Source organism: Erpetoichthys calabaricus (assembly GCF_900747795.2).
Source record: "Erpetoichthys calabaricus chromosome 1 unlocalized genomic scaffold, fErpCal1.3 SUPER_1_unloc_25, whole genome shotgun sequence".
NCBI classification, from domain to species: domain Eukaryota; kingdom Metazoa; phylum Chordata; class Cladistia; order Polypteriformes; family Polypteridae; genus Erpetoichthys; species Erpetoichthys calabaricus.
In genome coordinates, this window is record NW_026261591.1 from 775,506 (window position 1) to 788,509 (window position 13,004).

Below are 13,004 nucleotides of genomic sequence, written 5' to 3' on the forward strand. Positions count from 1 at the left end.
TGTTCTTCAGGGGCATTACCCATGCGTACTTAGAAAGTACATCAGTACAGGTTAACAAATATTTATAACCCCGGTTATGCTCGGACACATTTGTCATGTCTGCTAAATCCATCTGCCATTGCTAGTCTATATCAGATGCATAAACCTTATTTCTACTAAAATCCCTTCTAGTGGGTTTATGAATTTTATAAGAATATTGACCAGATAACCAATCCAACACCTGATGGTCATTACTTTTCTGACCTGAAACCTCAAGAGCTCTTTTCAAAGAGTATATTCCCCCAAAGCTGCCAGGATTTGCAGGATTATAATAAACTTTTTTCATGTAACCCTCCATCATCAACGGTGAAAGAAAAATGTCAGTGGTTTAAAAATCAAATGGTTCTTTATTGGTAATTTTAAAAAACAATAATAAAATTCAGAGATGTTTTACCAACCACTTCAAAACATAATATTACACCTAAACAGCATGATTAAAACAGGTTATATCACAGGTACATTCAGTTTGGACACTTCATCTGATTTTTCCATGTCGTATTCCCCGTAAAACCCTAAAGGTACATCAAACATATCAGGTACAGAGAAATGGCGTTCAGAGAAAAAAATTCACATATTTTTGAGAGTCATCGTCCATGTTATGAAAGGCTTGTACAATAGCCTCATTAATAGAATGTTCATTTTTCAGGTCGTCAACAGCATTTTGTACAAATGCGTGAATTTTGTGAAAAGGCAGAAAGATGTTGAAGCAACCCAGAGTCTTTATGACCAGGCTTCTGAGCCACGTTCGGCAGAAAACAGCCAGCACCTTTTGAAAGTGGCCAACCCGATAAACAGAGTCAGGCTCAAACAGACATGTATGCTGTGTCTTGCTGGGGTGATCTATTAAACACCCCTGACAGGTACTTTTTAGGTCCCGATCAACTATTATATCCAGCAGAGCCGCAATCAAACTCTTGACCAGTTTCAGAGCCTTTTGAAATGTTTCACCCAGGGGTCCATCAGTTTGTTCAAGGTCCATACCTGCATAATCAGCATCCTCGGGTGATATTTTCCAAGCGGCCAGAGCCTCTACCAGTTCGTTCAAGGCCTCTTCTTGCCACATGACCTGATTGGCTATCTCCTCAGGCCCTGTTAGGCTCCTTGGAACATCATTAGCAGGTACAAACATGTCAGGTACTGTGCGGTTCTCCAGGAGACTGTCTGACCAATACATATCATCAGGGGCAGGTAACTGAGGCTCAGGCCAATAGATCTGGTCAGTTGAAGGCATAAGAAGGTCCGGCCAAGATGGTTGGTCTGGAGGCGAGCTGTTAGGAACAGAGTACCCAGAGTTGGGGACGATATCATCAGGCCAAAACAGGCAATCGGCGGGCACTGTCTGTTCTGTAGACCAACATGCCTGATCAGGAGCATAGCCGGAGAGGTGCTGGTTGTTACCCGACCAAAACACGTCATTGGCTGTCAGCATCTGGTCTGGTGCAGAGTAGGCGGGGTTGGATTGAGGGTTAGTTGACCAAAACAGGTAGTCAGCGGTGGCTGTCTGTTCCACACTACCGTAGATTGGCTCTTCAGAGCGCATCAAAGTGTGGAGGACTTCTGACATCTCAGGGTCCGAGAGAACAGGGAGACGACTGGTCCAGCTATCAACAGATTCTAGGAGCTCAGCTTCGGTAGGATAGTTGGTTGAAGACATCTCAAGATCGCTTTAGGTTAATGTAACCTATGAAAAAAGACCTCTGTATTTATCTCCACTTACTTAGGGGTGGCTGTTTCCCAATTTTCTACCTCCTCCTCCGAGCATGAATTATTCAGCATGCAAATCTTCTCCTCTGAAAACAATGGCTCCAGTTTTCTTTTAATTCTTTTTATTTGGTCAGACAGTTTTCCTTGATGAATAGCCTCATCAATATTTGGAATAAGAGATTTAAAATAATTCCAGTCTTTTATAGAAAAATGAATTTCACTCACTCGTTCCTTTATCTCATTTTCTTTATACTCTTCCCCCTCTTTGTAACCGTCCTCTTTATATTTAGGAAGGATAGGCTCCTTCTTGGAAACCACCACCGTGAGATGTCCCAGAGCATTTCTATTTACTTCTACCTGGCTCAAAGCACAATTAGAATCGTACCAAGCAGAGCTGAATCGATGGTTCTGTAACTCAAGCATTCTGGAAACCCTGTCTGTTTTCATTTCTTTAGGAGCATTCACAAGACCGTCCATTCTATCTGCTTTTGTGTGTTGTGGTGTTTTCACTCAATGACTAGAGTTTTATACAAGAACTCTTTCATCTCCTACTGCAGCCTGGTGGAGCGACACACCTCTCACCTAACCCTATAGGCGGTTAGAGAGACAAAGACGTACCTCATTGGTATGGGAATTGTTAAAGGGGCGTGATAAGGGCTCGGTTTACGAAAGCACCTCCCTAAAAGGACGAGTTTAGAGAGTATCAATTATGACAGTGGTCCAACCCATTATTAACACTCACACACCCATAGGGGCGGGGATATTTCATAAATCATAGTTTCATAAATTATATTTTCAGGGCAGGGTTTAAGGTCATCAATCATCCCTTTGACAGTTCCTTTCTGATAGTACTACTCTCCTTTTATTTGCAGGGTTCCACAGGGTTCCATCTTTGGACCAGTTCTCTTTTTGATATGCATGTTACCTTTAGGCTTCATTGTTAAAAAGTATGGCTTCTCTATGCTGATGACACTCAAATATATTTGACACTAAAATCAAAGTGAGAAAATACAAACCCTCCATACGTGCTCGAATGATATTAAAACCTGGATGGCAATGCATCTTCTTAAACTAAATGATAATAAAACTGTGATCATGGTGTCCAAAAGTTAAGAAAGTTTGAATGTCTCTGATGTTGCTCTTGGACCCCTTGCCATATACGTATCATAAAGCTTCAGTTAGGAGCCCAGGCGTGATCTGTGGCAGCTCATTCAAACTCGACAAACATAAATTGTGAGGTTAAATGAAGCTTTTTCCACGTGAGACTTTTAGATAAAGGCTTTTCTTTATTACAGTGATCTTGAAAAGGCCATCCAAGCTTTTACAACATCTCATTTGGACTATTGCAGTTCTTTGTAGGTAGGTGTTAATCAGGCCCTGTTACGACACCTACAACTAGTCCACAACTTTGCTGTTCGCTTATTGAATGGCTTTCGTAAGTGAGTGGCGATATTTTACCAATACTGACGTTGCTTCATTGGCTTCTGGTCCGTTTCAGAATTGATTTTAAAATTCTATTTTTTGTTTTTAAATGTTTAATAATAATAATAATTCATTACATTTATATAGCGCTTTTCTCAGTACTCAAAGCACTATCCACACAGGGAGGGACCGGGAAGCGAACCCACAATCTTCCACAGTCTCCTTACTTGAAAGCAGCAGCACTAACACTGCGCCACCTGTTTGAATAGATCAACTGCATCTTGCCTCCTGGAATTTCTTCACTTGTATGTGCCAACGAGAGCCCTGCGGTCTACTAGCCAGAGGCTCTTAGTTGTGCCAAGGTCAAGGCTGAAACAAAGGAGGAATCGTGCATTTGTGGTGGCTGCTCCATTTCTCTGCAATGGCTCCCTTTGTTATATTAGGTCTGCTCTAACAGCGGCCATTTTTAAGTCATCATTAAAGTCTTATTTCTTCTTGCTTCCATTTGACCCTGCAAGAGGTTGACATTGTGTGTATATGTTGGCTCATGTACATTCATGATTATCAATATGTATGTATGGGTGTAGGTTTATCTTTTATGTAATGGTTGGTTATTCTTGCAGTTTTGTGCTGTGTACATACGGTATATTTGAACTGCTTCTATTACCTTTCCTTGTACAGCACTTTGGTTCAGTTCTGGCTGTTATTGTAAATGTGCTTTAAAAATAAAAATTGCCTTGCCCTGCTTTATAAAACATTATTTAATACATAACACTAAGAAGTGCAGATCTGAGACAATGGACTGTAAAGATGAAGTTGGTTTGCAACGTTTATTACAAAAAAGTTAAAGAATATATAAAATAAAGAACAAGAATTGTAAGTTGTAACTGAACAATGAGGGCCATGTATGTTTGATATGTTTTCTCACAAAACACAGTCATTTATCTAAAACAGATGCATGTCTTCCATATCTGAAAGAAAAGGATGATGAAGGTTCTAAAGACCTCTAGTCTTCTTCTGGAAACTCAGATAGCAACTCATATTTCTGAAGGGCCTCCTCAATGTCGTCTTTGTCCATTGACAGTAATGCAGGGAGTGAGATGTGCCCCCTGAACACAGAAATGTTCTCAGCACACCACTTCTCTGCCTCGGTAAGATGCTGAAGGATTCTGTGTTGCTGTAATATGTTCTATTAAAAAAAATAATAATAATAAAAGGTCATTATAAAGCTTATAGCCTTTTCCTCCACATTTACAAGGAATGTAAGAAAAGGAAAGTAAAAAAAATAATGTACAGTATATTCTGAATTCTGCGGTGGGCTAGCGCCCTGTTCGGGTTTGTTTCTTGCCTTGCACCCTGTGTTGGGTGGGATTGGCTCCAGCAGACCCCCGTGACCCTGCAGTTAGGATATAGCAGGTAGGATAATGGATGGGATGGATATTCTGAATTTGTTATACATTATTAACATTACTGCTTTCGATCGCAGATTCTACAAGTCTTCAATGTTTCTTACCACACACAATTATTAACACAGCACACAATGCATTTCAAATGTTTTAAGGCCTTTAAGAGTTGTACTGGTACTCCAGTTTGTCAGAAGATGTAAAAGAGGCTTTTAGTCTTTTGGGCTTTGACTCCTACTGGTTAGCGATTAACGGTCGGAATCTGAGACGAGCATTAAGTCTTTTTATACATTTTATTCACTATACCATAAGCATTGTAAGCCAGCATCATCCATCCATCCATCCATCCATTTTCTTCCGCTTAGCCGAGGTCGGGTCGCGGGGGCAGCAGCTTGAGCAGAGATGCCCAGACTTCCCTTTCTCCGGCCACTTCTTCTTGCTCTTCCATGGGAATCCCGAGGCGTTCCCAGGCCAGCCGGGAGACATAGTCCCTCCAGCGTGTCCTGGGTCTTCCCCGGGGCCTCCTCCCAGTTAGACGTGCCCCGAACACCTCACCAGGGAGGCGTCCAGGAGGCATCCTGATCAGATGCCCAAGCCACCTCATCTGACTCCTCTCGATGCGGAGGAGCAGCGGCTCTACTCTGAGTCCCTCCTGGATGACTGAGCTTCTCACCCTATCTTTAAGGGAAAGCCCAGACACCCTGCGGAGGAAACTCATTTCAGCCGCTTGTATTTGCGATCTCGTTCTTTCAGTCACTACCCATAGCTCATGACCATAGGTGAGGGTAGGAACATAGATCGACTGGTAAATTGAGAGCTTTGCCTTACAGCTCAGCTACTTTTCCACCACGACAGACTGATGCAGAGCCTGCATCACTGCGGACGCTGCACTGATCTGCCTGTTGATCTCACGCTCCATTCTTCCCTCACTCATGAACAAGACCAAAAGATTCTTGAACTCCTCCACTTGAGGCAGGATCTCGCTCCCAACCCTGAGAGGGCACTCCACCCTTTTCCGGCTGAGGACCATGGTCTCGGATTTGGAGGTGCTGATTCCCATCCCAGCCGCTTCACACTCAGCTGCAAACTGATCCAGAGAGAACTGAAGATCACAGCCTAATGAAGCAAACAGGATAACATCATCTGCAAAAAGCAGTGACACAATCCTGAGTCCGCCAAACCGGACCCCCTCAACACCCTGGCTGTGTCTAGAAATTCTGTCCATAAAAGTTATGAACAGAATTGGTGACAAAGGGCAGCCCTGGCGGAGTCCAACTCTCACTGGAAATGGGTTCGACTTACTGCCGGTAATGCGGACCAAGCTCTGACACCAGTTGTACTGGGACCGAACAGTTCTTATCAGGGGATCTGGTACCCCATACTCCCAGAGCACCCCCCACAGGATTCCCTGAGGGACACAGTCAAACGCCTTTTCCAACTCCACAAAACACATGTAGACTGGTTGGGCGAACTCCCATGCACCCTCCAGGACCCTGCTAAGGGTATAGAGCTGGTCCACTGTTCCGCGACCAGGACGAAAACCACACTGTTCCTCCTGAATCCGAGGTTTGACTATCCGACGGATCCACCTCTCCAGGACCCCCGAATAGACTTTTCCAGGGAGGCTGAGGAGTGTGATCCTTCTGTAGTTGGAACACACCCTCTGATCCCCCTTCTTAAAGAGCATCATCAAAGCCAGCATCAACAAAATGGAATTCATCTTTCTTATGGAAGTTTATAAAATGAGGTGTCTCTACCTGCTCATCAGTGCCCTGTGCTGGATGTTGGAGAAGGAAGGCTGACGTTTCTTCTAAAAGTAAAGATCTGAAATCTGCAGAATGCAGTGCTATGGAACAGAATAGCAAGACATTTTTTTTTCCATTTCAGATGTAGTGCAAGTCTTTAATCATCTTCTGTCTTCTCATTAATGGCTCAATAAAGCCTAAACCTGAAAACAGAGAAAATAATATTTACCTACAGAAATGTTAAAAAAGAACCAAAAGAATAAGCACAATAAATGAGCCTGTCCTGGCTGTCCATTATTTCTGTACCTTCTAATTTTTTGTTTGGTTCTTGGCCTTCATTTAGAAAGGCGTTTGCTCGCTCAGTCTGATGTGAGCAGTTACTTCAGTGATTACAAAAAGAAGCACTAAGTTTATAATGGTAAGTATTTTGACTATTTGTCTTTGATTTACAATATGGCTAAGTATATTTGCCACATTACCGCAGAACTAAATGAAAGTTATTAAATGAAATTTAAATGTCATTTACCCCTTGGGGTTGGAGTTCTCAAGTAACATTCTACACCAGCACTTCCTCAAAGCCAGCATGTCATTCTAAAGAGGACTGAGCAGAGTCACGTTGTTAAAAGGAGTTTAATGTTACAAAATATTTATGCAAACCATTATAAACATACATTTAAAATATCTGGATTTTGAAAGGTACAGTAGGTGTTTCTGGAACATCAAAACCACTAGGGACAATATGCTAAAATTAAAAAAAATACAAATATAATAAAATAAAATAAACATAACAGAAATATCCAACACAAATTGTAGAAGGTGACAAAAATGGGAACCAACAACCAAATATAATCCTCCCTCTACATTGTAATAAATAAATAAATCTGGCCGACCGATAGTTTGGGATATTGCCATTGCATTATGATATAACTGTTGCAGTGCTCTTGGACTACCATGATATGATGATGGTAATATTACTGCTTTACCTACTTTGAATTATCTGAATTATTGATACTGCGGTGGGCTAGCTCCCTGCCCGGGGTTTGTTTCCTGCCTTGCGCCCTGTGTTGACTGGGATTGGCTCCAGCAGACCCCCGTGACCCTGTAGTTAGGATATAGCGGGTTGGATAATGGATGGATGGATGGATGAATTATTGATATTTGAATTTTGAATGTGATCAATGAGACCTTCCATATGTTCCGTTTTACGTTTTGCTTGATTCGATTTAATAAAGAGACTTTTTGCTTCAACATTTAGATACGCATTAATGATGTAATGTTGCAATAGACGTTGAGATGACAGAAGTGGGCTAAATACATGGGAATGTATGGCTAATTTTGACCTGAAATTCTGTGTGGGTGTTATTCATTTATCAGAATTCGTGTGTGTCATATTGTACGACCATCAGGTTGCGGAGGTGGTGACTGGTTTATTAACATAAAGGTGGTGGTATGCATACATTGCTTTCTGATCAAGTCTGAAGGACTGTGAAGGTACACAGAGGCCGTGAGTCGTAGAGCTACATGTTTTGTTTATTTGGTGAAAACACATAACATTTTAAAATTTGAAACTGACAAATTGTCAAGTATAGTTAAAATAATAATTCTTTACATTTACATAGTGCTTTACTTACAACTCAAACTGCTTTACAAACTCTACACCAGGAGATCCCAGGACATGAACCCATGACCTCCTTAATGGCAGCGGAGGAGCTACCATTGTGCCACTTAAACTGGTGAACTGTACTACAAAATATTGTGCTTGATAGTTTAAAATTACAAATACTGTACAGAATTCCCAAAATCAAAGAATATCAGCTTTAAGTTGGACAGGTGGTCACAGTATCGTAGACTACTAATCCCACCTTGAGACACAAAAATGCACTGCATTGTGGGCTGAATGTTGCTAGGCTACACAGACTGTTGCATTCATGTTCTGTACTATTGTAGAAATTTATATAGGAATTACTGAATGCTTACAAAATGTGTTTTTCTGAGTTTTTGTCAGTGTTTCTGGTTGGTCCACTGGCTGGGCCAATCAGAGGTTGCTTCTCAACTGCAAGTGGTCAGCAGACCGCCATCTTAATAGGCCGGGTGTGCAGTTTTGTTCTCCAGGCTTCTAAAAGGACATAGCAGCTCTAAAAAAGGTCCAGAGAAGAGCAACTCGGCTGATTCCAGGGCTACAGGGGATGAGTTATGAGGAAAGATTAAAAGAGCTGAGCCTTTACAGTTTAAGCAAAAGAAGATTAAGAAGATTAGGAGGAGACCTGACTGAAGTGTTTAAAATGATGAAGGGAATTAGTCCAGTGGATCGAGACAGTGATTTTAAAATGAGTTTATCGAGAACATAGGGACACAGTTGGAAACTTGTTAAGGGTCAATGTCACACAAACATTAGGAAGTTGTTCTTCACACAGAGAACCACAGAGACAAGGAATAATTGACCAAGTAGTGTGGTAGGCAGGATGACCTTAGGAACCTTCAGAACTCGACTTGATGTTATTTTAGAAGAATTCAGCAGATGGGACTGAAAGCTTTGTTATGCTGAATGGCCTGTTCTCGTCTGGATTGTTCTGATGTTCCTGTGCTGTGTGACGTCCTCCCAAAGCTGCAGCAGGTTGTCTGTATGGAATCTTTAACTGTATGGAGTTGCATAAATGTTTGAGTAGCAGGTTGTTGATATTCACATTCCCTCATTTCATTTTCTTTTCCATTAGTGCTCAACATGAGTGCTTCATCATTACTATGAAGTTCTCATGAGCAGGACGTGGACAAAGAATCTGTTTATAGCAAGACACGTGTTCACAACGTTCATGGCACATATTCATCTTTTCAGATCTTCTTCTGTAGCTATTCTCATTTTTATATGGGGTCACTATTTCTGACTAGACTTCTCCAATGGAGGTTTTGCTGTGATTTTTTTATGACCAGTGCTTTATTGTAACATGCTATCTGTCGAGCCATGCTGTTTAGGATTACTGCAGATGCTCACAGCACAGTTACTCCATGTTTGATAACGTGTCGATAGAATCACGCTGCCTGATTTTATAACGGTGATGTGCGACATTTGTCTGGAGTTTTTGTTCAATTTTTGAAGTGCTTGATGGAGTCTTTGAACCATTTGCCTGGTGTTTGTGACCTGACATCCAGATATTCTGTGGTTTCCCAATTCCAAACATGTTTTTAAATCTGTAATTACTTGCTGTTATTCATATGATTCTTCAAATAACTGATTTACTACATGCATACACCTTTATGGTTTCTAGTTGTGTTTTGTTAGGGGTTTTTCAGAATTGTTTTCAGAATTGTTACAAATACAGCTATGAGGCATGTACAAAAAATAAATTAATATATCATAATACAAGTCTCTTCCTTATTTTGTGGGGGATTTCTTTCAGCTGTTAAAGTTGCTGACTCTGTGTGTGGTAGGAGACCACAGATCTGTCAGTTTGTGCTACAGTAGTACAGTTTCATAAAGCAGGATGAATCGATAAAACACAGAATGCATTTCTTGTTGTCAGAACTTCTTATCCTAATCTTACATGTAACTTTTTCAACAGACTCTTAGTGCAGACTCTTTCAGAGTATGCAATTAATAAGAATGTCTTTGCAGATAGGATGGACCTACACTTATCCCTGATGGTAAGGAAGTTTCTTATTAGATAGATAGATAGATAGATAGATAGATAGATAGATAGATAGATAGATAGATAGATAGATAGATAGATAGATAGATAGATAGATAGATAGATAGATAGATAGATAGATAGATAGATAGATAGATAGATAGATAGATAGATAGATAGATAGATAGATAGATAGATAGATAGATAGATAGATAGATAGATAGATAGATAGATACTTTATTAATCCCAAGGGGAAATTCACATACTCCAGCAGCACTTTACTGATACAAAAAACAATATTAAATTAAAGATTGTGCATGTGGGGCACATTCAGAATTTAAGATTTGGATCAGTCACTAACTTTATCTGAGGAGTCAAAATAAATCAATAAAATAAAATACAAGACAGGAGAAAGGAAATCAGGTTAGAGTTACTTTTTCCTGCAGAGTGAACATCACCTTAAAAACTTATGTTTCTTCAAGAGCTTTTCCTATGTCAACATCAGCTTCCAAAATTTTAAATGTATGGAAATTCAAGATATTAGAGCATTAAATCAGAGTCAGTGGAATTGAAGAGTCGCATAGTGTGAAGGAGGAACGATCTCCTCAGTCTGTCATTGGAGCAGGATGGTGACAGCAGTCGGTCACTGAAGCTGCTCTTCTGTCTGGAGATGACACTGTTTAGTGGATGCAGTGGATTCTCCATAATTGATAGGAGTCAGCTCAGCGCCCGTCGCTCCGCCACAGATATCAAACTGTCCAGCTCCATGCCTACAATAGAGCCTGTGTTCCTCACCAATTTGTCCAGGCATGAGGCGTCCTTCTTCTTAATGCTGCCTCCCCAGCACACAACTGCATAGAAGAGGGCGCTCGCCACAGCCATCTGATAGAATATCTGCAGCATCTTATTGCAGATGTTGAAGGACGTCAGTGTTCTAAGAAAGTATAGCCGGCTGTGTCCTCTCTTGCACAGAGAATCAGTATTGGCAGTCCAGTCCAATTTATCATCCAGCTGTACTCCCAGGTATTTATAGGTCTGCACCATCTGCACACAGTCAACTCTGATGATCACGGGGTCCATGAGGGGTCTGGGCCTCCTAAAATCCACCACCAGCTCCTTGGTTTTGCTGGTGTTCAGGTGTAGGTGGTTTGAGTCACACCATTCAACAAAGTCCTTGATTAGGTTCCTATACTCCTCCTCCTGCCCACTCCTGATGCAGCCCACGATAGCAGTGTCGTCAGCGAACTTTTGCACGTGGCAGGACTCCAACTTATACAGTTTATAGCATAATGTACTTTCAATAGATATATATATATATATATATATATATATATATATATATATATATTGTAAAAAAGACACAAATAGTCGATAAAGGTTTGGGGTTTTCCGGCCCCGTATACTGTGGGAAAAGTGCAATTCGATAATACTTTTTGTACAATTGTCATAACACCGTTCGCCATCATGGCGGACGGGGGGAACATTTATGAGGGAGGGACCGGAAATGGATGAAGCGCTGCTGGGAAGGAACCGAGATGGATGATGGGACTGCTGACGTCATTGGGCTGCGACAGAGGGAAGGCGGAAGTGGCGTGTTGAGATTCCATGTTCAGACGTTCATGGCGGTGTTGTGTCTTTCTTTCTGTTTGGAAATAAATAGAGAAAGGTTAGTACTCCGCCATTCCCGTCTGGTATATGTCTTCGCGCAACAGTTTAGGTAGTTCCGCGGCTCCCTAATCGCGCGTGCATGACAATATATATATATATATATATATATATATATATATATATATATATATATATATATATATATATATATATATATATAATGATTGGTTCCTGCCTTGTGCCCTGTGTTGGCTGGGATTGGCTCCAGCAGACTCCCGTAACCCTGTGTTTGGATTCAGCGGGTTGGATGGATGGATAGATGTATGGATATATATATATATATATATATATATATATATATATATATATATCCACAATCTGTCACAATATATATATATATATATATATATATATATATATATATATATATATATATATATTGTGACAGATTGTGGGTTTCCGTGACCCCTTGAACCCTCAGACTAGACATCAGACACCAGATTAAAGTCCAATATGAGTTTATTTGGACAAATTAGTGCACAAAGCACTCTCCACTCCACAATACTCAATAATAATCAATAATTAAACAACAATTAACACAATCCTCCACTCCCAGACGCGTTGCCACCCTTCCACCCAGCTTAGCTCGACGTCTGGGATTTCCCACAGTCCTTTTATATCCCCTGACCCGGAAGTGGTTCTTGGCCGAACCCACAAGTCCTTATTCCCTCCGGGTCAGGGTAAACAGTCCTTTCTTCAGCCCGGGAGCACGTCGTTCCTTCCTGTCACGTGATGATCACACACTCCCAGGTTATAGGGCACATAAGAGCCCATTAGCCCCCTTACAGTGACTCCCGGCGGCCCCCAAGGTATCCAGCAGGGCTGTGTATACAAACTACAAAGTCCATGAGGCCCAGCTGGAACTCGGGGCACCATCATGCTGTCCAGAGGGCTCCTCCTAGCGGCCTGGGGGTGGCGACCGGAGTCTGTAGCCAGTCATCCATCACAATATATATATATATATATATATATATATATATATATATATATATATATATATATATATATATATATATATTTGCAGTTGGAGATCCACGAAGAGAGAAAAAACGAATCACGTATCATAAAATAGTTTTTATTCCTGAGCTTTCAACCCCTATCAGGGGTCTTCATCAGAGGATAATGCTTAGACTTACAAGAATCAAAGGCAATATATAGCAACACATTCAGTGGGGGGGTGGGTGGCGGTGACTAAGTCAGTATGATCAGGGGGGGGGGGGTTTGTCTAGTTTAATTATTGTGTACATGTCCTTCTTAAGTTGGCATATGCTGGGTTTATGTCCAAGTGTCTGTTGATGGCGTTTTCATCTGATAGCCGAGACTCGGCCAACTCTCTGGCACTTTTTGTACTGGCCTTAAATTTTACTTTTACGTTGTCCCAGTTGAATGTGTGTCCTGTC

At 41.1% G+C, this 13,004-nt stretch overlaps 1 long non-coding RNA gene across 1 annotated transcript; it reads right to left on the reverse strand.

Annotated features, from left to right (window-relative positions):
• Positions 1-4,174: 4,174 nt before the first annotated feature.
• LOC127526395 (uncharacterized) lies at positions 4,175-7,000 on the reverse strand. Its single transcript, XR_007933967.1, has 3 exons — positions 6,840-7,000; positions 6,326-6,516; positions 4,175-4,342 (listed from the first exon to the last, which is right to left on the reverse strand). It is a non-coding gene; the product is annotated as an uncharacterized LOC127526395 (long non-coding RNA).
• Positions 7,001-13,004: the final 6,004 nt, after the last annotated feature.